Source organism: Dendrobates tinctorius, unplaced genomic scaffold (assembly GCF_039654945.1).
Source record: "Dendrobates tinctorius isolate UK_male_01 unplaced genomic scaffold, ASM3965494v1 ptg000003l, whole genome shotgun sequence".
NCBI classification, from domain to species: Eukaryota; Metazoa; Chordata; class Amphibia; order Anura; family Dendrobatidae; genus Dendrobates; species Dendrobates tinctorius.
The window spans coordinates 98,303,757-98,330,234 of NW_027361671.1; the positions used below are offsets into that span (position 1 = coordinate 98,303,757).

At 42.7% G+C, this 26,478-nt stretch overlaps 1 protein-coding gene across 6 annotated transcripts in view; it reads right to left on the reverse strand.

Annotated features, from left to right (window-relative positions):
* RPH3A (rabphilin 3A) overlaps positions 1-24,776 on the reverse strand; it is a 480,291-nt gene extending 455,515 nt beyond the window's left edge. For 2 of the 6 annotated variants that reach the window (XM_073562313.1, XM_073562371.1), the window contains exon 1: positions 24,355-24,698. The gene's annotated coding sequence lies outside the window, so the exon portion shown is untranslated. Of the gene's footprint in view, positions 1-24,354; positions 24,699-24,734 lie in introns of those variants that run through there. The other 4 variants (XM_073562407.1, XM_073562186.1, XM_073562255.1 and 1 more) reach the window with 3 other exon arrangements.
* Between the last annotated feature and the right edge of the window lie 1,702 nt (positions 24,777-26,478).

Below are 26,478 nucleotides of genomic sequence, written 5' to 3' on the forward strand. Positions count from 1 at the left end.
ATTATAGAAATGATCTTATGTATTTCTATTGAGTGCTGAGATTTTTTTTTTTTTTTTTGTCATTTGAAAGTTGCTATGTATTTATGCATTCATACGTGTGTATTGCACATGTTTTTATATATTCTATGTCTTGTCCATTGTTGTTTAGGTCTTTTCGGTTTTTTTTTTTTTTTCCTCTTTCTTCTTGCAAGGGAGTGACTCCACCAGTGATTTGAGGGCTTAGTTGTCTGCCTCTTTGATTATACACATGTGTGGAGTCCCTCTGCTGATTAGGAATGTTTATAATCATTTTGTGAACTGTTTTGTTTCATGTCTCTGAGGAAGAACCTGGTGTAAGGTTCGAAACGCGTCAGGCGTGGGGGTCTGTTTTCCCCTTTATGGTTTTATCATGAAATTATGTGAATAAAACTCATCGTGGATTTTATCAAGTCTCCAGTGCCGGATTTTCCTTCTCTTTTCATGCTGTATATTCTGCTTCTGTAGAAGACAATGCGCCTGATACCTGTTTTTTGCTGGACCAAGAAATTGAATTTTCTCCTAACTTGAGCAAGTAACAACTTGTTGATTTCCGATCACTTGAATCTCCAGCCCAATCTGCATCCACATAACCTCTGAAAGGGAGATCTCCTGATGCAGACATCTTAAGATTTAGCCTTTGAGTTTCTTTGAGATATTGTAGAATTCTCTTAATAGCATTCCAGTCTTTGGCGTGGCTTGCTTACACGTCGGCACAGAATTCTGACTTTGGCTGTGATATCCGGACGAGTTGTGGTTGCCATGTACAGAAGCACCCCCACTGCTTGTCTAACTTTCATTGCTGGGAAGCAGATCTTCTCCTTCCAACTTTAAGTAGAATGGATCCATTGGTGTTGACGCACCTTTGGTTTCTAACATTCCAAACTAGTTTAGTATTGCAGAAATTTTAGAACTTTGGTTGAGAAGAAAACACCCATCTTCCTCTCTCAGGATTTGGATTCCCAAATAATATGGTATATTTCTAAGGTCCTTAGTCTCAAAGTGCTGGTTGAGAATTTCACCTAGCTTAGCAATTTCCTTTTCATCTTGATGACAAATGATTACATCGTCTACATATAGGAGAACATACATCCATGCCTTTGCTACATTGTTCGTATACAAACATGGACCAGCTTGAGATCTTTTAAATCCTTCATCCATCAAAACTTTGTTCATTTTCGAGTTCCAAGCTCTTGCTGACTGCTTAAGTCCATAGAGAGATTTTTGCATTTTACAAACAAGGTGCTCTTCACCCTTTTTAATATATCCCTCGGGTTGGCTCATGTACAACTCTTCTTCAATGTCACCATGTAGGAAGACTGTTTTGAGGTCATAATGTCTCAGTGTCAACTGCAGCTATGGACATTAAAGTTCTGAATCTGGGTTGCTTTGCAACTGGAGAAAAACGTAGCATCATAATCTTCACCATACATTTGAGAGTACCCTTTTGCAACCAATCTTGCCTAAAACTGGTGAACTTTACTTTGAGTCATATTTGTTTTTGAAGACCCACTTACATCACATAGCTCTTTTTCCTTATGGTAGCTCATTAAGCTCCCATGTCTGGAGTTGATGAATTTAATACGCAAATTGCCTCTTCAGAGAGAAAGAGGACTTGAACTCTCTAACGCCACCTGATGGTAGTAGCGATCCAACAAGTCACAATCAACCCTTTAACGAGTCTTGTAATATGACTTAGGATAAAAGCCAAATCAGAATCTCAATTTGCAGACACGGTGTTTCGGGCTATTGGCCCTCGTCAGTGCAAAGTATGAGAACTGATTTGGCTAGGTGAGAGGCTCTGGACTGAGGTCTAAGGGGTTGATGAAGGGACTCCATCTCCTCATTAGCGGCATTTATCCACTTCTACTTCTTGTGAACAGGCAGTTTTTGCATTTCTTGCCGTGACTGTGGCTCTGGTTCAGGGAGTGTTCTGACCATATAAGAAAGGCATCTAGCAGGGGATACCTTTGCTTGGCCTTTCTGATCTCCTGACTGGAGGTTGACTTGGTTCTTCTGTGGCTTCCTTGGTGGCTTCAGAGCTTATCCACACTTCAGTGTTTTCCTTGTCAGTGTCTGTGTTTGGTGATGGAGATTCTTGTTCCTGCTTCTTAGGTTGAATAACTGGTGTATCTTCATGGAATTTGAGCGATACAAAGTTTTCATCAATCACTACATCTCTGCTGATTGTTACTGTGTTGGTCTCTGGGTACAGGATTCTGCATCCCTTTTGAGTTTCGCTATAGCCCACCAGGACTCCTTGATTTGTGTGTGATTTCCACTTGGAATGTTTTTCTTTGTGAACATACACAAACATTTTGCTTCCAAATGTCCTGTGGTGCTTCAGGTTAGGCTTCTCGCAGTTTCATAGCTCATACGGAGTTTTATTTGTGGCTTTACCTGGCACTCTGTTTTGAAGATAGCAAGCTGTCATGATGGCTTCTCCCCAATACGTTGTAGGTATATTCGCATCAGACAACATACTTCTTCCACTTTCACCGAGAGTACGGTTCTCTCTCTCTGCAATGCCATTTTGTTCTGGGTTGTATGGAATGGTAGTCTGGAACATGATTCCAACCTTTTTCAAAATGGTTTGCGCCTTACCACTTGTATATTCGGCTCCATTATCTGCACGCAGGGCATTTGACATTTTTCCAACTTTGTTAAACACTACAGCAAGATATTCTTCAAGTTTCTTTGGAACTTCATCCTTACTGTGAAGCAGGTCGGCGACTGTATATCTGGAGTAGTCATCAATAAATGTGAGAAAATCTCTTCTTGCTAGGAGTTTGAACACTCTTTGGACCGCATACATCTGTATGTATCAGATCCAGTGGCTGTGCAGATCTAGTGGTACTTATTTTAGGAAAGGATTTTCTGGACATTTTCCCTTTGAGACAGCTAGTCCACTTCATCATTTGACTACACTGGTTGATTTCAATACCATTTGCAAGTTGAACTAGCTTCCTTACTGCTTCTGGGTCTCTGTGCCCAAGACGTCTGTGCCATACATGGGTTCAGTTCTTATGTAGATCTTGTCTAGCACTGGACACCCTTTCTTTGCATTTTAGCTGATAAAGATAATCTTGGATTTTTCCTTCGGCAAGAGCGTGACCCTTCTTTGAGATGATGCAGCTGTTATCTTTAAAAGTAACTTCTGCAGCTTTAAACACATACAGAATCTTCCTTTACAGCCGTTTTAACCCTTTGATTGTGCTGCTTTTTAAGCCGACTCATTCTTACTTTCCAAATTCTGCAGTCTGCTATAAGGTGGCCAGGCTCTTTGCAGACAAAACATTCATGAGTTTCTCTTAGATTGCTCTTATATTTATGGAAATCCTGTGTCTTTCATGCTGTTTCTGCTCTGGATTCATTACTGGTGCTTACATGCTGCATTTTTCTCTTGAATTCATCCACAAGTTTGCCTTTAACATACTCTAGTGACAGCTCATCATCTGGCCGTGCATCTAGTGCAGTAACGAGTGTGTCATAACTCTGGAAGATCACTTAATAGAAGTGCAGCAACATGAAAATCTTTAATTTCTTCTCCAATACCCATGAGCGACTCAAAAATCTCTAGGGTGTTTCTTATATAGTCCTGCCTATTCTGTCCATCACTTAGCTTAGACTGATACAGCTTTCTCATGAGATAAAGCTTATTGCTGAGATTTGATCTTTCATGCACTTTCTGTAACTCATCCCACATCTCCTTTGCAGTTGCACACAGTATATGCACAATCTGATCATCATCTACACTGAGGGAGATAGTGCTTTGTGCTTTCTGATCCTTCTCTAGGCAATCATCTGGTAATGGATTAGGCACTTGTTCCTGAGTATAGTTCCAAGTACGTTCTCTTATGAGCAGCATCTTCACCTTGAATTTCCAGGACTGGTAATTCTGGTTAGTGAGGCTTGTCACTGAAAACGTGACAGGATTGCTGTTAGTGGACATCTTCTCTGTTGCTCTGTGCGGCTTTTCCTCTTGCTCCTGTTGCTGTATTACTCTGGGGTTCTGTGTCACTCTGGGCACATAACTTGTTGGCAGCGGATTATTCAGGATAATCTCCAAGTATGTGACAACATTGCTTCTTTATTCAGGAACAAACAGGAGCAATATATGATAAGCTTAATAGATCAGGAATAAATCATTTGTGTGTCTCATCTGTGCAGTATCTACAGCAGGCTGCTTCTCTCATACACAGACACAGGAAAACAGGAAATACAATCAAATGATCTCCCTGTGTGAGCCTCTGGGAGTTTTTTTTTTTTTTTAATTCTAACTTTATAAACAGAATACAAATCTAGCAACTGAACACTCAGACAGAAGTGGAATTGTTGCACCAAGCATATTCCAACATTAAGGGGCACAGTGGTGGACATTACTATGTGCAGTAGTACAAGGAGCCCTGTTATTAGTCTGCAGACTGGTCTCTACCACTATATGTCACCATACTCCAGTAATATTAGTGTGCCACATTAGTTGTAATTGGGGTTACTGGTTAGTGGCCCACACAGGTGTTTTGCCCCCCTGAGCTATGTCTCAGAAACAAACCCTAAGACATAACATTGTGAGCCATTACTTGGGAACTGCTTTCTCCCCCCCCCCCCCCCTCTACATAACCTGTAGTGAGAAATATTACAATTGTCACTAACATTTGGGTAAGTTACATCTCCAATTTAAATTCATTTTTCTATACAGACAACCTAGGATTATTCAGTATCGAGCTGCATTGTAAAATTGTAGATTTAGAATAAATGACTATTGATTTTACATAATGTCACCATATATCAGATCAAACACAACAGACTACAATGGAAATACACACAAAAGACAGAGCAGAATTCATGCAAATCATTTTATGCATATACTGTACAGCCACCACCTGAAAGGGCCTCTTTTACAGTAGTCTACCAAGCTGTGAGTCCCATATCACTTGGGCATAGCAGGAAAAATACCTTTGATAATTCCAACAAACAGTTTAGTCTGTTCCGATGGCGTTGCTGGTCTTGCTTCCGCTCCTCCTCTCACCAATCACCGTCTTCCTGCTTGCTTCATATGGCTGATGCGTCCTACATCATTCAGTTTCCCCTAATCAGGAGTACTTCTCTGCCATGCTGAGGGCAGAGCAAAGTACTGTAATGCGCATATGCTGGGAGAGGCCACAGAGCGCCGATCACCCAGAAGTAAAAATAGGGCATGCGCATTACAGTACTGCTCTAAGTGGGGCAGGACACAATACGCCTGTGCACGAGTGTGGGTGGGGGACACTGTAAAACTGATGTAGGACATGTCATCCACATGAAGCAGGGCAAGAGGCCTGCAACCAGAGAGCAGGTGACGCCGGAACAAGACCAGCGATGCCCGTTGGACCGAGACACACTGTATTTGGTGAAAAATAAAAGGTATTGTTTGTGCTATGCAGAGGGGATTGGGGACTTATATACAGCTTACTAGAACACTGTACAAGAGGCCTTAAAGGGAATCTGTAAGCAGGAATTTTTCTATGTAATCTGAGGACAGCATGAGGTAGGGGTTTAAACACAGATTTTTATGATGTGTCACGTCAGGCTGTGTGCTGTTTACTTATAATGAAGCTTTTATCACCTGGTGTTGATCCTTGCCTGGACTGCTGCAGCTTGTGCATGCTAGTCCGACTCCACCCCCTCCTGTGAAAACCAACTTAGTGTCAATAGACTTTGTACACAGAGAGTGTGGTGTGGACAAGGGCAGCTTTCTGAGCTCTGCTTCATCCTACATCTAAAACCTCTGTCAGAACAGCTGCACCCAATAATCTAACTTCTATGATTCTATTCTGTCTGAGAAAGTTAGCGAATCCTGCATGGAGCAGGGAGTTGGACACCATGACCCTGGAGGTCCCTTCCAACTCTAACATTCTAGGATTCTAAGTGATACGATGTTGGAATCAGCTTCTCTTTGCCTACATCATGCTACTCCCAGATGAGGTAGTAAAAACCGGTTGACAGATTCCCTTTATAGGTAAGATAAGGTTACAATAATGTCTCATAATAAAGCATTTGGAGAGATACATTTCTTGCAAGTGTTCCATGTCTCCAGCATGGATTATTTGCTTTTCTATCTTAGGAATCCTGTATTTGTTAAAGTAGTAAATGTCATTTTATTTTTATTTTCCCCATAAATAAACAATACATGAAAATGAGAAACTGTAATATATCTTAATAGAGAAATCTGCTTCCTTCTCTTCCTGGACTGAACATTCATTTTCAAAATTCTCAATTCCCAGGGAATATCTGAACACACGTCCTTGTTAGAGAGACGAGAAAGCAGTTGGTGCTCATATTTCTATGGAGAGCTATAACTATTCAGGAGACCTTGCAGCAGTCTGTGCCTGCATTTAGCTCCCACCTCCATAGAAGTTTAAAAGCTCCAACTGTCATATCCTCGCGCAGTAATGGGAAAATATGTCTTCACTGAAAACAGATTTTACCCATTAAGAATAAAAGATCAATCCAGAAGGCAAAATAAGCTAATTTATCTGATAAGCCATATTACAAAGTTGATTTTCTTCATGTGTACTATTGATGTGAAATAAATATTAAAGGGGACCTGTCATGTGAAAAAACGCTATTAACCTGCAGATATCTGGTTAATCTGCAGGTTAATAGCATTCTGAACCTGCTTGGCATCAGCGCTTAGGGTCCTGCTGCTGGGAGGAAATGAACTATATTCTGTTGGCAGCATTCAGTTATAGGAGTGGCGCAGGTGTGGATTCAGTCACCGCTCTGTGCGTAGAGAGCAGCAGCTATAACCGCGCACATGACACTGACTGACAGCAACTCAGCATTAGAGCCGGCTGTCAGTCACCACTGCTCTGTGCATTGTGAGCAGCAGCTGTAACCGCATACCCGACACGGACTGACAGCAACTCAGCATTAGAGCCGGCTGTCAGTCACCACTGCTCTGTGCGTAGAGAGCAGCAGCTATAACCGCGCACGTGACACTGACTGACAGCAACTCAGCATTAGAGCCGGCTGTCAGTCACCACTGCTCTGTGCATTGTGAGCAGCAGCTGTAACCGCATACCTGACACGGACTGACAGCAACTCTGCATTAGAGCCAACTGTCAGTCAGAGTCGGGGGCGCGTTTACAGCCTCCAATCTCTATACACAGCAGGGTCTAATGCTGAGCCATCTGTCAGTCAAAGCCAGTCACTGAAACCCAGAATGGTGACAGAAGCCACACCGGTGCCACCCCTATGACTGGAAGTTGAATGCTGCTGGGAGGAATAAAGTTAATTCCCTCCAGGCAGCAGGACTTTAAGTGCTGATGATGTATGCTGTCAGAATGCTATTAACAGCGTTTTTTCATGTGACCAGTTACCTTTAAAATGACAGATATTCTTGTATACTTTTATTTTAATGCAATATATACACACACATTGTAAGGCTACTTTCACACTTGCGTTTTTTTGTGCTGCGCACCATGCGCAGTGCAAATGCACATAAAAAATGCATCATGCGTTTGTGTGCGTTTTTGAATGCTTTTTTTAAAAAAAACACATGCTTTTTTTGCGCTGACATGCGCATTACCATGCGCATGTCAGCGCACCCATAGACTAATGGGTATTTGGGTGAAAAAAAAAAAAAAAAAAAAAAAAAAACACACATTGCATGCGTTTTTTTGGGACAAGTCGGACGCAGAAAAAATGCAACAGGGTGCATTTTGTGCGCCCGATCGCACACTACAAAAAACGCATGCGCATACAAACGCATGTGTATGCGCACCCATGTAAAGTATAGGGGAAAAAACGCATGCTTTTTTTTGCGCAAAAAAACGCAAGTGTGAAACCAGCCTAAGTAAGGCCATTCAACGCAAACTGAAGAATGTGTGACGTAAAGCCGAAATGATTTCACCAAAGGAAGACTGCTCCTCTGCCCTGCATATAACAGAGGCCTTCCTTTATGGCGCACACTACCACTGTTTTCCCTCACGCAGTGGGAGTTGCTGGCATTTCCTGCTTGCTCAATGCAAACAATGGACACGTCCAGCAGGCGCTGCGTCCGACCGCACAGTCAGTGCCGAGACTGATGAGCTCTTTCTTTCACACACAAAAAAAAGGATAATTGTGAGAGAACACATTGAATCTTCCTATCTGCATAAAATCAGATGGTGAGCACTTGGCCCTCGAGAAATGAAGCAACAACTGGGGAATAATAGTAAATGACTCCTGTCTTCTTCCATTATTCAGTCTCCGCCTATGAACACTCCGGCTCGCCGGAAAACTTAACCCTTTCATAAAGATATATTTCTGCATGACTTACCCTTGGCTTTCTAAAATACCCATCACTCTTCTATTACTTCTACATGACTGGCCAGCTAACAAGGGAATTCATTACAACTTTGATTTATTAATAAGATTCATTATTTTTTATGAGTGGTCACTTTGCATACTGAGAGGGAAAAGTAGTTAACCCCATTATTCACATGTAAAGCACCATGGAATAAATGGCGCTATAATAAATAATATGAATTTAAAATCGGCGTTTAATGCCTCTCGCTATTAATGTGCCAAAATTATCTTGATTGGGCCATGCAATATATTAATAGTGAGTGGTAAATGCCAAGGTGATTTACCATACAAACATATATTTAGATTTACAACCTGCAAAAAAGGTAAAAGTACAATATGTTACTATATGACAAATTGGCTTGGCCTTTTGTAGTAACAGATCAAGTCACCTATAAAATTACTGCCAATCTTCTGTCACCAGAGTTTACTGGGCTGGCTGATTTTAGACCTTTTAAAAGTAATGTAAAATTGCAATATGGAAATAAAAAATCATGCTACATTGTACAGAGATCCATCTTGCTTAAAATGTGGGATGAAGAAAGGTGAATTGGATTATAAGCTATGGAGGTGCTTATTGATTAGGTTGTTACAACTATTTATAGAATCAATATACACCACCTGGATCCAAATATCTGATCTAGGATGAGATTTTTTGGGGCATCTATCAAGAGAAAAAAAAATAGTGAGATTAAACCTTCTATATTGTGCCAAGAAAATGATTATAAATTGAGAAAGAAGGTTAATGTTATACAGAGGCGTAGCTAGTGATTCAGTTGGGGGGGGGGGGGGCGAAAAATCTCAGTGGGCCCCTAACCAGTAACCCTGATTACAACTCAGGTGGCGCATCCAGTGGCAGTAGCTCTGGATGGGCCCCCTCAGAGCAAGTACAGTATCTGCTCTTCTATGAGGGCTACTCACATACCGCAAGTCACCATCTGGAGAAGTGCCCTTCTTATCTCTGTGCTATACCTGGTGCTAGGGCACCAAACTGGCAGATAGCCGTGAAGCATACATCATGGGTCCGTGAGCAAAATGTGGCTACATAGCCACAGCTTGAGGACCCCTACTATAGGCAGTAAGGGCCAGATTCATCGTTTGACTTTTTTTGTGACCTTCTTTATTCTGTCTTGATTAACATTGATATTAAATTCTTCAAAATGGGCAAAAAAAACTCCCATTTCCTCTTTATCTTATGTCATCATGGAGAAAAAAGTGACATACTCCATTAAAATTTCATAAGCAGCTCTAGCAGGTATGATGTAAACTTGTGCAAAAATGTTGAGAGGTTTAAAAAAAAAAAAAAAAAAAAAAAAAAAAGTTGAAATTGATGTAACAGACGTACAGAAAACGAAAACTACTCCCATGAAGATAAACATTCAGATTCAAGGAAGGAATTTTTATGGATTAAACGTGCGCTACCAGACCATCACTCCTCACAAGTTGTGTAGTTAATACATTTATTTCCCTACGCGTTTCAAAGTTAAAAACTTCTTCCTCAGGGGATGATATGACATATCATCCCCTGAGGAAGAAGTTTTTAACTTTGAAACGCGTAGGGAAATAAATGTATTAACTACACAACTTGTGAGGAGTGATGGTCTGGTAGCGCACGTTTAATCCATAAAAATTCCTTCCTTGAATCTGAAGATTTATGGCCACGGCGTGGTCATTTGGATGTGCAGCAAGCTGACATTGTTCCTTTATGCCTGTTACTCTCCTGCAGAGGGTGAGTATAAACCATTGACTTATATCTGTGTTTTCTCGGGTAAGACCCTATTGCGCTCTTTTTCTTTCAGTTTCTACTATGAAGATAAACATAAAATAGACTTAAAAAGGCACAAATTAAAGAAAAATTTGATGCACATCAAAAAATAGGCAAAAAAATAAAAAAATTGGCACAAATGCAATAATGAATTGGGCCATTAATGTTTTCTTTCCTGCTAAACCGAGTTTGTGTCTATGGTGGAAGAGACATTTTAATTTTTTACATTTTTTTTTTTTTTGCTTGCTGGAAGATATGCATCTCTTACAATAAGATTAAACACAAAGGGTTATGTCAAAGACAAAGTTTCCAATCCATGTGGTTACGCATTACCTTTGAAAAATTAGGTCATTAAGAGTGTACATGATGGCATGCAGTTAACATGGCAATCATAGTCAGGCTCCTAATTAGCTCATTTTTCAAAAGACAGGTCCATGAGCTACTGAATGGGCTTCAAACCACTAACCATGCAATATTGGTGTGATGTCACAGGTGACTGGATACTCTGCCTCCAGTAGGGCGAATTTCTGTGACACCCGTGACCCTGGCTACACCGCCTCCAGCAGGGTGAATTTAAACAAAGAATCGTGCAGCCAGATACACCGCCTCCAGCAGGCGAATTTCAATAGTTACACGTGTATCTGGATACATCGCCTCCAGCAGGGTGAATTTACAGAGATAAGGAAAACACCAGGGAAACCCATACAATGGAAGGCCCTGCAATAGGGAACGGGGACGTGGAGACCTCCTGCACTCCCCAGTCAGTGTCTCTACACTCCTGACGGTCCCCAGGCTGGTTCTGCACCTGGCGACGAGCAGGATACCTAAAAACCCTAGCTCGCCCTGCACCTATTCCTTTCTAATGAATTGGACGGTGCCGAAACTAATCCCACCACTGCACTAAAACACACATAAGGAAGGTTACAAACAGGGAAAAACCACTTAGCTTTGCTCTGTTGCTATTGCTCCCAGCAACAGAGTCCAGGACCTGAGTGCAGCTTTCCTCCTGAATAGCTGCTACTTCACCAAGGCTTTGTCAGAGCTGCAAGGAACTCTTCTCTAGCTCCTTCCTCCACCAAGGATGGTTGGAAATGACCAATATCACCAACAGTAATTGCAACCACCTGACACTCCTTATAGGCAAGAACCAGAGCAATCACACCTGCTAGTGATTCACGTGTAATACCACTAGCCACCACCAGGGGCAAAGCTAGAACTAAAGACACCACTGTGTAATGACCCTAATGGCCACCGGGGGCAAAACTAACTTTAAGCAAACTGCTTAAAGGAAAAAAAAAGGTTACATGTGCTTTTATCTGTCACCATCCAGCATGGATCATGACCAAAGGTATAGCAATCTGCAGTTCACACATGAGGAAATCTGTTTATTTTATAACATTTGCTGCATCTATGAAAGTAACAATGTTGTCCCAAAGTCTTATCAATCGTGTAAAAACATAAGTGACACCATTAGGATCAACAATAGCTGCAACCTAAAGCCTCTTAGACTAACATTCCATAAAATCAAATTACAAAAGTTATGGCAAATCCTAAACACTCTTTGCAAGTACTGATGTGAAACAAATATACCGGAAGGTTTGTTGTATGATGTGCTCTTTTGCAGACTTCTATTGGATATTTTAGTAGGCCAAGCCAAAACTTTAATTTGAAATTTTTAGTTTTGTTTCTTAGCCATAAAGGAGATTGGAACTCATGGTTCTTTCATAAAGTGATAGAACAGTAAGGCTGGTTTAGGATGGTTTCACATTAGTGCTTTTTAAGCGCACGCACGGCCGGGGGTAGCTCCGCCCCCGAGCCAGCTCTCTGCCCGGCGTGCCCGCCCCTTGCTTGTAGCGCCGCCTCCTAGCGCACAGCGGCGCCTGCGATCGGCGCACCCTATCTTTAGCATAGGGTGCGCAGATCGTGCGCAGGCCGTGCGCTAGTTGCGCTTTGACCTGCGCACTTTTGACAGTGCGCCGTGCGCACCAAAATCCGAAAAGTTCGATTTTGGGAGGCGGCACTACAAGCAAGGGGCGGGCACGCCGGGCAGAGAGCCGGCTCGGGGGCGGAGCTACCCCCGGCCGTGCGTGCGCTTAAAAAGCGCTAATGTGAAACCAGCCTAAGAATGATATATGGTATGTAACAATAGGTGACTAAAAACAGCAAAAAAATAAATAACACACCACTAAACACATTTTTACATTAAACTCTTGCATAACAAGTCAAGACTTCCAAATCTACTGAATCTGACTGGGTGATTAGGGATATCATATAGCAATAATCATGTTAGATAGAATCTCAAATAAATACAAGTTATAAAGCAAAAATTGGAAGCATATATAGCTTCCCTAAAGCATCTTCAATGCATGCCAAAACTATTGTGAACAGTAATGGCAAATAAGATATATTTTGGGTGTCCATTCATCTGTGATAAGTGTTTAGAACAGTGGTTTGGTTATATGGTCGCAGTATATGAGTTAGGAGTCCATAAATTACCACTTTTCATTAATCTGTTCATAAAACAGTATCCAAGCATTGGGATTGACTAAGTATCTGTTTTTTTCATTCCCAAATATGTTAGCCATATGTTGAAGGGATGGGGGGGGAAATACACACTATTGGTGTCACGTTGCCTTTCACGTCGCTCTCACCTGGGGGCGGGACCTAGGGCCCGATGTCACCTCTTCCGGTGCCACGGCCGCTCCGGGGGTCCCGTTGGGTGCGCACGGGCACTTCTCGTACTTAGTTCCATGTCTGCACAAGGTTATTTGTGCGCGCTCTTCTCTGCTCTGCCTCCGGTCATGTCCTCTCTATGGTATTGGAAAACCTGACCCGGAAGTCCTAGTGCTCATGTGCTATATCAGGTTACCTTTTCCTATGGGAGGTGCCTGATTATTGGTGTGCTTCCTGGTTTGGTCTGCTTTGCTCTTGCCTGGCTGTGCGCTGTATTCGGGTCCTCTGCCTTGTGCTCTGTTGGGTCTCCTGGCACATGCTCTGTTCCTGTACTCTGCCTTGCGCTCTGCCGTGCCTCCTGGCACATGCTCGGTTTTTGTATTCTGCCTGGTGCTCCGCTCCTGCACTGTGTTCAGTCGCGCCTCTCAGCAAACGCTCTGCTCTATGCTCTGTTCTGCCTCCTGGCACTCCTCCAGCCTAGCCTTGTGCTCTGACATGCTTCTTTGTGCACGCTCTGTCTAACTCTGCACTCTGACGTGCCTTTCTTTGCACGCGCCCTGCTTTGCTCGCACCCGGGCGTGTTTGTTGGTGCGCGCCATACGTGCTCTCATGTATCCGCCTTGCACTATCATGTATCTAGTGCACTCCCGTGTACTCGTCCTGTACCCTGCGTGTTCCTGTATCCACGCTTTGCACGTTCCTGCAGACACACTCACTCGTGTCTCCTGTTAGCCGGTCACCTGGTGCCAGCAGTCGTGGTACATTACCCCCTTGGGCTTGCCGGCCACCTGGTGCCAGCAGTCGCGATACCTTACCCCCTTGGGCTTGCCCCTGACACTCTGTTTAGGGAGTGGTCCTAACTAGGTCAGCTCGCCCTGGGAGGGTTGGTGCCACAACCCAGTGGGTCCAATACAGGAGTCGTCACAATTGGGATTTTAATTTTTGGAATTTTATATGGCTCTAGGGGAGAGTTATTCTTATTTGCAGGAACGTTTTTCACTACTGAGAAGGTTTCTCAATGTTGCAAAGATTTCCAACTGCCGATCATATTGTCTCCCCAGGATCAGCTACTGCCAGACATATTTGACAATGGCTCTTTCATGAAAAAACACAGGTGCGCTCGGCTGCACAAACGCTCCTGTGCATTTGGAGATACGGCAGCTGGCCAAACGACTGGCCGAACCAATGTTTGGCCAACAGCCATCTAGTGTATATGGCAGCCTTAAAAATGATGTAAAATTTTAGGAATTGTCTGGTTGTAACTATTTGTGGTGCACCTAGTTAAGGTAAATGGGACAAGTATTTGTAACATGTGATGTGGTAGTTAGAGAAAGCTGCTCTTCATATAAATGTAGTTTTAATTCAAAAACTGTTTTATGTGTGGATTAGCACTCTCATTATGTAAAGCAAATGGTCTAAAGGAACATGGAGACTACAGGAGCCGTCACTGGTGTCATTTTCAAGGAAATAAACCTAGCAAATCTAATAGCATACCACCCGTTACTTTGTTCTTTTTAGACAATAAGTAGAGAATAGAGATGAGCGAACCCCTGGAAAAGGTTCGGTTCGGGTACCCTCAGCTTTCAGAGTTTTCAATAATAGAGGTGTCACCACACCAGTTAAAAAAAATAAATAAAATAAAAATTAATTAAATAATTTGAAAAAAAACGGCATGGGATTCCCCCCCCCCCCCCCCCCCCAATTTATGACAACCAGCCTTGCTAAATCAGATACCTGGGGGCTGGTATTCTCAGGCTGGTAAAGGGCCATGGATATTGAACCACCAGCCTAAAAATAGCTGCCCATAAAAGGCGAATCTATTAGATTTGCCAATTCTGGCCCTTTGCTTGGCTCTGCCCACTTGTCCTGTAGCAGAAGCAAGTGGGGTAATATTTGTGGGGTTGATGTCACCTTTGTATTGTCTAGTGACATGAAACTCATGGTTTAGTAATGAAGAAACGTCTAAGATGCCTATCCATTACTAAGTCTATAGTTGTGTTGTAAATAAGCACACAGCCATAATAAAGTCCTTTATTTGAAATTAAAATAATCGCCGCTAGCAGAGGAGAATGTTGAGAGTTGTATTCAACTGGATAACATCGAGAGCAGGTGGCAGCTGATAGGAGTATTCATCAGCCGCTGCCTGCGCAATAATTAAACAGCGTTGGTTCCCCTGTATTTTTGATAACCAGCCAGGCAAAACGGAATGTGTGTTAGGTGAGCATAACGGTGTTTGTTTTTTTTTAAATAAAAATGGAAAACTGTTTTGTTTTAATTTCAAGTAAAGGACTTTATACTTGCTATGTCTTTATCATACAACTATAGGATTAGAAATGGTTAGGTGTCTTATAGATGCCTCTCTATTACTAAGCCATGGGCTTGATGTCACCGGACAATACAAAGGTGACATCAACCCCACAAATATGAACCCCACTTGCCACCGCTACAAGGAAAGTGGGAAGAGTTGGGCAAAGCGCCAGAATTGTTGCATCTAACAGATACGCTTTTTCCATGTCTCCTTACCAGCCCCCAGTTGTCTGCTTTAGCAAGGCTGGTTGTCAAAAAAATGGGGGGCACCCCACGCCATTTTCTTTTTCCAACTACTTCTATAAATAATTTTAAAAAAGTGGCATGGAGACCCCTCTATTCTTGAAAACCAACCTTGCCAAATTGACAGCTGAGGGTTGCTGACAGCAGCTGTCAGTTTTGCCTGGCTGATAATCCACACAGTTTTTTTTTCATTTATTTAGAGCGCATGGGAGTATTCATCAGCCGCCTGCTCTTGCTGTTATTAGCGGCAGCAGGTGTAGGCTGAAGGCAGTAGTAGTCCCATCAGACGCTGCCTGTCTTACTGCTATCAGTTGAACTGACTGACTAATTGAACGGAAGTAAACTTTTTACCTTTGATCACAGTTGCAGGTTGTCATTTGACAGCATGGGATCCGCGGCTCTCTGACCGGTGGTAGTTATTTACAGTCCCGACGGTCATAATCACAGCTGCAGGGTCACACTAACCTCTGACAGTGTGTCCTCGCAGTGCTCTGACCAACAGCAATGATCTTACCGGCAGTTCAAGTCGCCGTAAGATCACAGCCTTAGTGGAAACTCGATCATTTACCAACTTTTGCGGAAAATGTTTGGGATTCTGAACACAAATCCGAATTTGCAATGTTTATGCTGACTTTGAGATTGGAAAACGGTTTCCAAACAAGTTCACTCATCTCTAGTAGCATATAAGACTGAAAAAAAAATTACAGTGATTCCATGAAAAGGTACAAAAAGAAAAGAGAGAAACAAGGTAACACACAAGTAGGCAAAGAGTTATAAAGTAAAGAGGAAAAATAACAGAAATACCTAAATGTTTCCATCTAAAGTTGTTGTACAGCTTCCTTGAGGGTAGATAAGGTTTATGGATCACACGGAGCTTGACTGACCCATATATGAGAACACCTTCCCACTTTTTAACTCATATTCTATATGCCTGTTCTGGGCTCTACTGTAGTTTCCTGGATATCCTAGATCACATTATGAAAATTGCAGGGCTCTGACTGGATTGTGGGCAAACAATAAGGGTAGTACATTGCATATTAAATATATAGTTTGTTTTTTTCTACCTCCCCCTCCCTTTAGTAAATGACAGATGTCCAGCTTGCCTACAGTGGACCATCTGAGAAACCTTTAAAGCCCTGGCTCACCAGGCCAAGGTGTTAGGAATAGGCCCAGTGGCGGATTAAGTGGACTATGGGCCCGGGGCTGTTCATAAAACCTGGGCCCCTGTACCCCCCTTCCCACCTGAGCGCTGCGGTCCCCGTGCGGGAATTGACAGCCGTACGGACCGCAGCACTTGGTTTGCTGCGGGTCCATACGGAAAACCCGCCACCATTCCACCACGTGTGGACATGGCCTAAAAAGACGTTGCACATAAGCTGTAGGCCTACGGCCAATACGCACAAAATCGCCCAACGTGATCCTGGCCATAGGGGATCCACTTTAATGTCCCCACTTTAATTTGAAGTCCCCTTACTTTATCCATTGCAGTCCCCTATCACCCACTCACTTCATCTGCAGTGCCGCTTCATCATTTGCAGCCCCTTATCCCCCCTTCCATTTCATCATGTGCAGTCCCCTTCCCCCCCAACTTCATGTGCAGCCCCACTCCCCCATCATCATGTGCAGTTAATTTTACCCCCACATCATGTGCAGTCCCCCTTACCCCCACTTCATCATGTGCAGTCCCCCTTACCCCCAATTCATCATGTTCAGTCCCCTTTACCCCCAATTCATCATGTGCAGTCCCACTTACCCCTTAATTCATCATGTGCAGTCCCACTTACCCCTTAATTCATCATGTGCAGTCCCCCTTATCCCCTTAATTCATCATGTGCAGTCCCCCTTATCCCCCACTTCATCATGTTCAGCCCCACTCACCCCCCCTTCATCATATGCAGCCCCACTCACCCCCCCTTCATCATATGCAGCCCCACTCACCACCCTGCATCATGTGAAGCCCCCACTCATCCCCCCTTCATCCTGTGAAGCCCCACTCATCCCCCCCTTCATCCTGTACAACCCCAGTCACCCCCCTTCATCCTGTACAACCCCAGTCACCCCCCTTCATCCTGTGTAACCCCACTCAACCCCCTTCATCATGTGAAGCCCCCACTCATCCCCCCCTTCATCCTGTGAAGCCCCCACTCATCCCCCCTTCATCCTGTACAACCCCAGTCACCCCCCTTCATCCTGTACAACCCCAGTCACACCCCTGCATCCTGTACAACCCCACTCAACCCCCTTCATCTTGTGTAGCCCCACTCACCCCCTTCATCATATACAGCCCCCAGTCAGCCCCCCCCTTCATTGTGTACAGCCCCCACTCACCCCCTCCCCCATTTAATTCATTTTATAAATAAAAAAAAATAAAGTTCCCCATACTTACCTCACAGCCGGCTCGCTCCCCAGCAGCGCCTCTGCTTTCAGCATCCTCCGGGACATGTCGGCGCGTGCACGATGACGTCATCGCGCACGCCCGACATCTGACCCAGAAGTACAGCCGGAGGGAGCCGGAGCTGAGCAGCCGTCAAGGTGACGGCCGTGCACAGCTCCCGGCCCCGGCCTCATAGAATGTGACGCGGGCGGCTGTCTGCGGCGTCACAGCACAGGGCACGGCCGGCACTGTACAGGTGCTGGGGGAGCGGCCCGGGGGGCATTTGCCTCTCTGACACCCGGCCCAGCCCGACCCTGCCCCTGGGCCCCCAAAAAACCTTGGGCCCGGGGCGACCGCCCCATCCGCCCCTATTAAGATCCGCCACTGAATAGGCCCCATCCTCTTCTCTCTATTGTAAATATCATAGAATAATAGCCTAGAAAGAGGCACTTCCAAATATTAATAAATCCTAAAAAACAGATAGGAAGCTGAATGCCATAAAATGCAATTTTATTTAAACAAATACTAAAATCAAAAATTAGTACGATGATATATTTCAAATGAGGGCAAACATATGCAAAAGACAGGCCTAGATAGAGGTACACATGGGTTTCAAATACATATATATATTTGGATCCTATCAGTTTATACACAAAAAGGTGCTGCAGGAGTATTTGTAAGGAGGAGTGTCTTATATTAGTAAATGGAGTCAAATAATAAAGGCTTCCTATATAAAAGTCTCCTTAAGTATCTCCATATTACAGATGAACAAAACGGTCCTGAATCAAAAAAACCTCAACGGTTACAGATCAGCTAGATTCCTATTTGCGATGGCCATAGCGCATATCGGCCGTAAAAAAGTGCATAGTGCATCTGATGGGGCATTCAGCTTCCTATCTGTTTTTTGGAATTTCTTCTCTCTATTGGACAAACCATCAGCATATTTAGTTTCCATTACCATCTATATGCTGATGACACCCAATTATATACATCAACCCCACTGTAATACAAAACACCATGGATTGTCTGTTTATTATCTCTAACGTTATGTCCGCCCTCAATCTGAAACTCTTGTTTTCCCTCTGCTAAACTACCTATACCTGATACTGCAGTTTAATTGGTTGGTTCACCCATAACTCCTATCACTGTCTTATGGTCGTATTTGACACAGACCTTTCCTCTATCCTCAGTATCCAATTACTCTCTTGCTCATACCAACTGCACCTTAAAAACATCTCCAAAATCTAACCATTTCTCACCTTTGAAACTGCAAAGACCTCTTACTGTTGCTCATTCATTCTCATCTGGACTACTTCAACACTCTACTAATCAGTCTCCCTCTCCTCTCCAATCCAATCCATACTCAATGCACAGCCAGAGTCTTCTTTCCGTCCAGCTGCTACAGCAAAGCCTCCACTCTGTGCCAGTCATTGAGCCGATTGTTTATCCACTTCAGAATACAATATAAACTTATCACTCTCACCCACAAATCTCTGCATGGTTCTGCACCACAATATATCTCTTCCCTCACCTTTGTCTTTCAAGCTACCCATGCTCTTTGTTCTGCAACTGATCTCAGACTAGAATCCTCCATAATTTCTCTCATCTTTCATCAGTGATTACTTTTCCCCAGGTCACTTTTGGCTCTCAGATTTTATCTAGTGCAGGCTGGAATGAAGAGTCACCACTGATGTCAGTTTAGGGGCTTGTCAATATTTCAGATCCAGTAAGCTAACATCAGTTTGCTTTTCCCGATGCATGCCTTTTCTGCTCCTCCCTTACCTAGGTGCACCCCTAACCCTACTAATCAGTACCTGACACCACTGAACAGTCACTATTGCCCACTAATCTTTATTAAATGTGTACACCAATTTATTTTAGCCACACAAGCTCAGTGAAGATTAGAAATCATTCACAGTAGGCATGAACAGCTCTAGCAAAGTGAAGCAACACTTAGTAGGCTGGGGGATCAGTGCATGGGTAAGAGAAAATCAAACTGAGCATGTATAGAGAAAGCAGACCTGCACATGCTCATTTGAAGTGAGAAAAACACCAGTCCTGAAAATGAAATATGTGAAGAAATGTCATTCGAGCATGATGGAGGCTTCAAACAAGGCATAGTTGGAAGTGGAGGAATTTTGATGAAAGGAATTGAACTAAGGAGGAGCAATATCTGGGCACTAGTATATATTTTTTAGTTCATGTAAACGTACTTTCACATTATGGATAATGTGGGCTTCTGTTTTTGTATCAGATAATGCTTTTAATGTAATTTAGCCATTTTCTTGTGGTGTACTTTAAAAGGGCTATTCTTATTTTATTAAATAGCTTTAGATAGTGAGAAAGCATAAAAATAAGCAAGTTTTCTATTGACTTTCATTTTCTATCTGCTGTCATTCTCCTTCTGTAAAAAGCTTTTCTCTTACATATTGTACAACTGGGTTCCATTCAGCACCTTCACCAGTGCCTGGCCGAGTGTGCCCACATTCCAGGAGAAGAGTTAACTACTTAGATCCCACCACTTCTCTCTAGCCCATTTGATTTATTTACAGCAGTTAACTGATCACCTCCCCACATCTTCCTCTCAGCTCCTAAGTGGATATAAATCTTTGCAGAATCAAGAGCTTCCACTTTCGACTGGTCTAGAGCAGTTCTCCGAATCACAGCTCTCACTTTCTTGTGATGTGTGCTTGTTTAAATGCAATATTATCTCTACATGTAAATACAGTGATAACAATTTAGACTTCAGAACAAACCACTGATACCTGAATGTGTTACAGCAGAACTAGTGATAAGCTTTTTAGTTCTACTAATGCTACAATCCTGCCACTCACACGTTCAGTATTTTACAACAGTAAGCCAAAATCAGGAGTGGGTTAAAAAAATGTGGAAGTGATACATGTTTTTGTATTATACTTTTCTGCTGATTGAAAGCCAAACTCAGGAGTGGAACAAACACTTAAGTAAAATACTGACCAAATACTGAAAATGGCCAAAGGAATAGTTCCCCTCCTCCCCCCTGAAGCCAGGAAATAAGGAGACAGCAATACTGGGAGCGACTCAAGAGACAACTTGAGAATAGTGCACCCCCCCCAATTTATTTATAATTGTAATGTATAGTATAGAGATAGTTTATTACCTATCCCCACATAAGCAACAATGGACATCCCCCATTAAGTTTTCTCTCTTGGAGTTTGTATGTTCTCCCTGTGTTTGCGTGGGTTTCCTCCGGGCAGTTTCCTCCCACATTCCAAAGACATACTGATAGGGAATTTAGATTGTGAGCCCCATCAGGGACAGCGATGAATGTGTGCAAAACTGTTAGGCGCTGCGGAATATGTTAGCGCTATATAAAAGCAAAGATTATTATTATTCTCTCTCTGGTGGGCAGTAAGGGCCACCACATCTATTTATATAATAGTCTTGTAATGTTTTCATTTCATGTTCTGTCCAGATGTCACGGTATCCCAGAATTCCAAGCGGAGGAAGTTCACCGACCGCCATATTGGGACACCCAAGTGATGGGTGTCCCAATGTGGAAACTGCTGCTGGTGCCAACCTATTGTGCGGTACCACCATCAAAACACCATCGCACTGTGCCTGCGCAAATTCTGCGCAGGCACAGTGAATCATTTGGCTGATCCCGGCTGCAGATGCGCAACGTGTCTACAGGCAGAGGAAGTCGGTCACATTAAAGGGGTTTTCCCACGAATGAAAGTTCATTTTAAAACTTGTTAGTGTACGGAGCATACCACATCTCCTGTGCAGGGGAGGATGCAAAAGACAATACTGACATTACAGCAGGGAATCACAGAGGATTCATTTTGTGAGGTAAAATATTTCACTGTTAAAAGATATTTTACCTCACAAAATGTATCCTCTGCGATATTATGCTGTAATGTCAGTATTGTCTTTTGCTTCATCCCCTGCCCAGGAGCTGTGGTATGTTCTGTACACAGTGAGGCACAGGGGGTGACAGCTCAAATGAGACAGCATACAAGGGTAGAACACAGCACAGGAAGGAGAGAGACAGCAGACAAGGGGGATAGCACATGGAGTAGACAGGTCAAAGAAGAGAGCACAGACAGGAGAAGTCAGCACATGGGGAAAGAGAAAGTGGATAGGTGCGTGAACACATGGGGGGAGAGATTCTCAATGCTGCAAAGCCTGCCCCCTTTGTGACATTACTGCCCTCCCGATGCGATGGCTTTGGGCCTCCATCTAGTAATACTATATTTCCTTGCAGCAGCCTCTGGAGAGAAAATGTCTAACCAATGGAATTTCCATAGGAAAAATTTGATTTCCAGGGATAGGAGTAGAGCTACTTCCATTTGAAAAAGGATTGTCTTCATGAGACATCCAGGCTCAAGGGAATATACAATAGCAGATAAACATGCTGCTTTCTCCCAGGACGGTGGCACACCTGTCCTCAGGTTATGGGTGGTATTGCAGCTCAACCCTATTCACTTTGAATGGAGCAGAACTGCAATAGCAGACGCAACCCTTTGGCAAGTGTGGCCAAATATCTGGAAGAAAGAAACCATGTTTTTTTTCTAATGCTGTGTAACCATTTAGTGCATAAATAATACACATTCATACCAGTCTCGTCAAATGAATCATTCCGTGTTTAGTCTTTCATTGGAGGTCAAAATACCAATACCTTAAAACTTTGATTCTGAAACGTGTCTACAGTCATCCTCATACACATTACATAGTCATCAGATCCCGCCTGCTCTCATCCAATCTGTATGGGCAGATATTTTACAGAAAGCTCATTCAGAATATAGAGCTTTGGTTGATCCAATAATCAAATTTTTAGCCATGACGCTATAACTGAGTCGATCTAAAGGCAAAACATGTACCCAAAAGAGGATGTTACCTCCATTATGACAACTACATGTTCTCGTTCTATACTGCAGAAGATTTACTGTAAATGAATGAAATATACTAAAATCTCAGCTGTAATAGTATCACTAATTCAGTGTCACCAGAGAAGCATTGGTGCCATCACTGAAGTTGTTAAGGCAATGACTGGACTCAATAGACACAGAGGGTCAAGTTATCTGTAACCCCAAGTAGCTCATATATCATTATAATCCTGTGACCCGCAGTTAATTGACATGTATGGAAGAGCAAACAACTTTCACCAAACAGCAAAGTAATAATTTTAACTGAAGAAGAGATTTATATATATTTTTTTTTTTTATTAGACATTACAAGATGAATAATAACCATCTTCAGAGATCAGCCATCTCCAAACCGTAATTTGTTACCTGTGTTACAGAAGGCATAAAGATTGCATTATGCTAAATGACAAGTATTTTATTAATGGTTTCCCTTTTCATGAATTCAATGAGATTTTCTTTACCACACCCTGCACTTAATTCCAGTGTTGAATGGAAAATCATTAGCCCATGGTGGTGGAGTCCACTATATCCATCCATGGTGCATTTCATTTCCAGTTCCCTTACGCTATAGCAAACAGGAAACATACAGTACATCCAGCAGTTTTTCACCCAGGAGGAAAGCTGGTTGGAAATCTAAAATGCCTTAGATCAATCGGTAAGACCTTCTGTCATATTGCATTTCTAAGGTTTATCTTGAATCCCTTCATAAGAATTCAGAATGCCATGTGTACATAGACTTACACTGCAGTTTCCCCCATAGTCCAACACTGGTTTATTGAGTTCAAACACTGATTTACACTAAAGGGAATTTGCAGTGAAGGGGAAAAAAAAAAAACCTCAGGAGACGACCTAAAGGGTTAATGCTAACAGCTGAATTTTGCACCCAAAAATCAATTCTAATCTGCATAATAATTACCATTCAGAAGCAAAGTATTGCATCTCATATAACAAGTTTAGAGAATAAACATTACAAGGAGATAAAGCAGCAAGAAAAATAAAATGTACATGTGAAAAATAACAAAGGGAAAAGAAAAAAAAAAAAAAAAAACTATCAAGAGTCAATTGCAGAAGGCAACACTGTCTTTTAAAGAGCTTGCAATCTACTGCTAGAGTAGAAAGCAGCATCCAATATATTCTTATCCAAGTTTTATTGCATTCAACCAGCACATGAGAGGTTAAAAGACTGGTCAGACCTGCTAAGCTGTTTTTAACCCTTGCGATGCATCTGCAGTGGAAGGGTTAAACTCTTCATGTTCCTAGACAAAGGCGCTGATGAACCCCTGCACAATGCTATGCAGCACACATCTGCAAACTTGCTGCAAAATGGGTCTGTCAAAATGCGGCACCAAGTCCTGCTGCCTTATATTACTGGTGCAATCTATAAAGAAGCTCCACCACCATCTCTACCTGCCTGAAAGACATCTCCTGGCAGCAAGAAATTAGTGGTTTCCTCCCATAAATTACTAGTAGTACAGTGATTCTAGGGATTCCCATTGCAATCAATAACCCAAATAGAAGCTGCCTAAGTTCATAGACCCGGCTGGTTACATAGACTCCCTTCCAGCAATGTCCCTGACATCATTACATAATATGGGATACAAGTTCAGCACCATGCAATGAATGTCTCAGCAGGCACAGCATTGTATATGGCAGGGAGAACGCAATCCTATTATCAGATTCTCATTAATGAGACACCATGAAAATACAGGGCCACAAGAGATTTCCGTGCAGATTGCCTTTACCTTTCCGGTTGAGCGGAACAGCGGTGGAAATTGTAGACCCAATCCCTCTTCCAGTAGAGAATGGTGTATGGAATACTGCCTCAGCAGCTGCAGTAGCCTTTGTTGAGTTGCCTGGAAGGTAAAAGACAAAGCAAGAGTAGAGAGAGGTAAAAGAAAGTGCTACACTACATTTCCACAGCTGACTGGTCTATGGGAAAAAAAGCAAATGCTCCTGTTGGATCCCTTGCTGGGAAGGCAATGTATGCGCACTCTCCTGGGCTGGGAATACTGGGAGAATCAATACACCTCATCAGCCAGAAGCAGTTCGCTGCAGAACACGCCTGGTTATGCTATGAATGAATCCCCTCGCACAACATGGCATGGGAGTGATCTGCACCCACCATTCATGGGTTTCACAGCTCAGCCTTCTAGATCACTCATCTCGTCATATATAAGATGTGTGCTGCAAGCGTCAAATCCACCTCATTATATCATTAATTCATTAGCAACATGACATAGGAATAATAATATGCAGATGTAGCATTTTTTTTTTCCTTTAAGTAGAGGAAGCGGCTTTATTCCGAGCTCGCCCTTATCTACATGACATTAGCTTTACCATTATGTAAGTAGTGATATACTTCATTATAACGGCTCATTAGCTGCTGCCTACAATGCTTGCCCAAGTGTGTGAGATCGGACGCTATGGACATGGCCGCCGCATGCTATCGCATTTAGTGGGTGACATTTTCAAATACCTTATCTATGGGAACAACGCGGACAGCTGCACGTATCAATTTATAGCCCATGATGGAGTTTGCCTTGATGTTTTAATCAGAAGTATAGCGATAAATGAACCGATGCCATAAAACATTCGTCGCCCCCCTTTCCCCTATACTGAAGAGTGTAGTAAGACAAACACAATATAATTGAATAACTAATACCAATACAATACATTTATAGATTCCCATCATCTTCCATTAGATACAAGCTTCATAAACATTCAATTTATCGGTTGCAAGAAATCAGCATAAATTAGTTGTGACCAAAAAAAACTAAGGACTGAGCGAAAGGAGAAATTTACCCAGAGAAATGTTTCACTATGATGGGTTTACATGGCTGTGCTTTTCACGCATGTTCAGTAGTCCATGATCAGAGGCAAAAAGTCCATAGCGGCAGCTCCTGATAGTTTACACTACTGATGTATTTTACAGCAGGTACAAAAAATTTCGTAAAATCTCATGCCCTTTGCTGGCACTGTAAAACAAAGCAGATTTTCAGCAAACAGATACAGTATGCAGCAGAGAATTTGCAGCGTTTTCACACTGTGGGAACTTAGCCTTATGCTGGGTACACACGAGTATATACAAACATTTTCAGTTTTACATCCAGAAACAGCAGACTATTTTTCATCTGCATTTAAGCCTGTATGAAATCAGTATGTTCATTTTGTCCATCTGTATGGCATCCGATTTGTACATGAACAATGAAATAAAGAAAAATGCAGTTGTGATCTTGTATGTGATCGGTTTTTTATGCCCTGAATGCCTTAAAATGTGCTAGTCGGATCAAAGAAGTGCTTGCTTCAATTTTGTACATGCAGACAGAGCCGGACTGGCCATCTGGCAATTCTGGCAAATGCAAGAAGGGCCTGTCTGGTCATGGGCTGCCTTGTCTGCTACGTTGATAACAGAATCTGTGTTCTCACAGCACCCATACTGTTAAAAGTTGTGGCGGAGCACAACATAGCTGACTGCGTCACTTACCCCAGCAGGCCACGGGTATCATTAGAAATATTGGTCTTGTACTAAAATTGCTTCCTCCACCCAGGGTAATATAAGTAATATATCCCATCTGGTGCTTGGGGACGGGGACAGCATGGGCCCGTGTGATTTCAAATGCCAGGGCTGAACTTTAGTCCCAGTCCATACCTGCATGCAGACCATATGTCCATATGTAAAAACATTCATGTGGAGGAGATGGAGAAATATTTTGATCAGAGTGTTATTACCATAATCGACCCGATTCTCTCCTTGGGTCACATTCACATTTAGGGCTCAGACAAGGGTATAAATTGGAAGACAGCAAAGCTAGAAAACATCAACTTGCACTCTGACCAGTGTTAGTAAATGAGTGAGTGCTCATCTG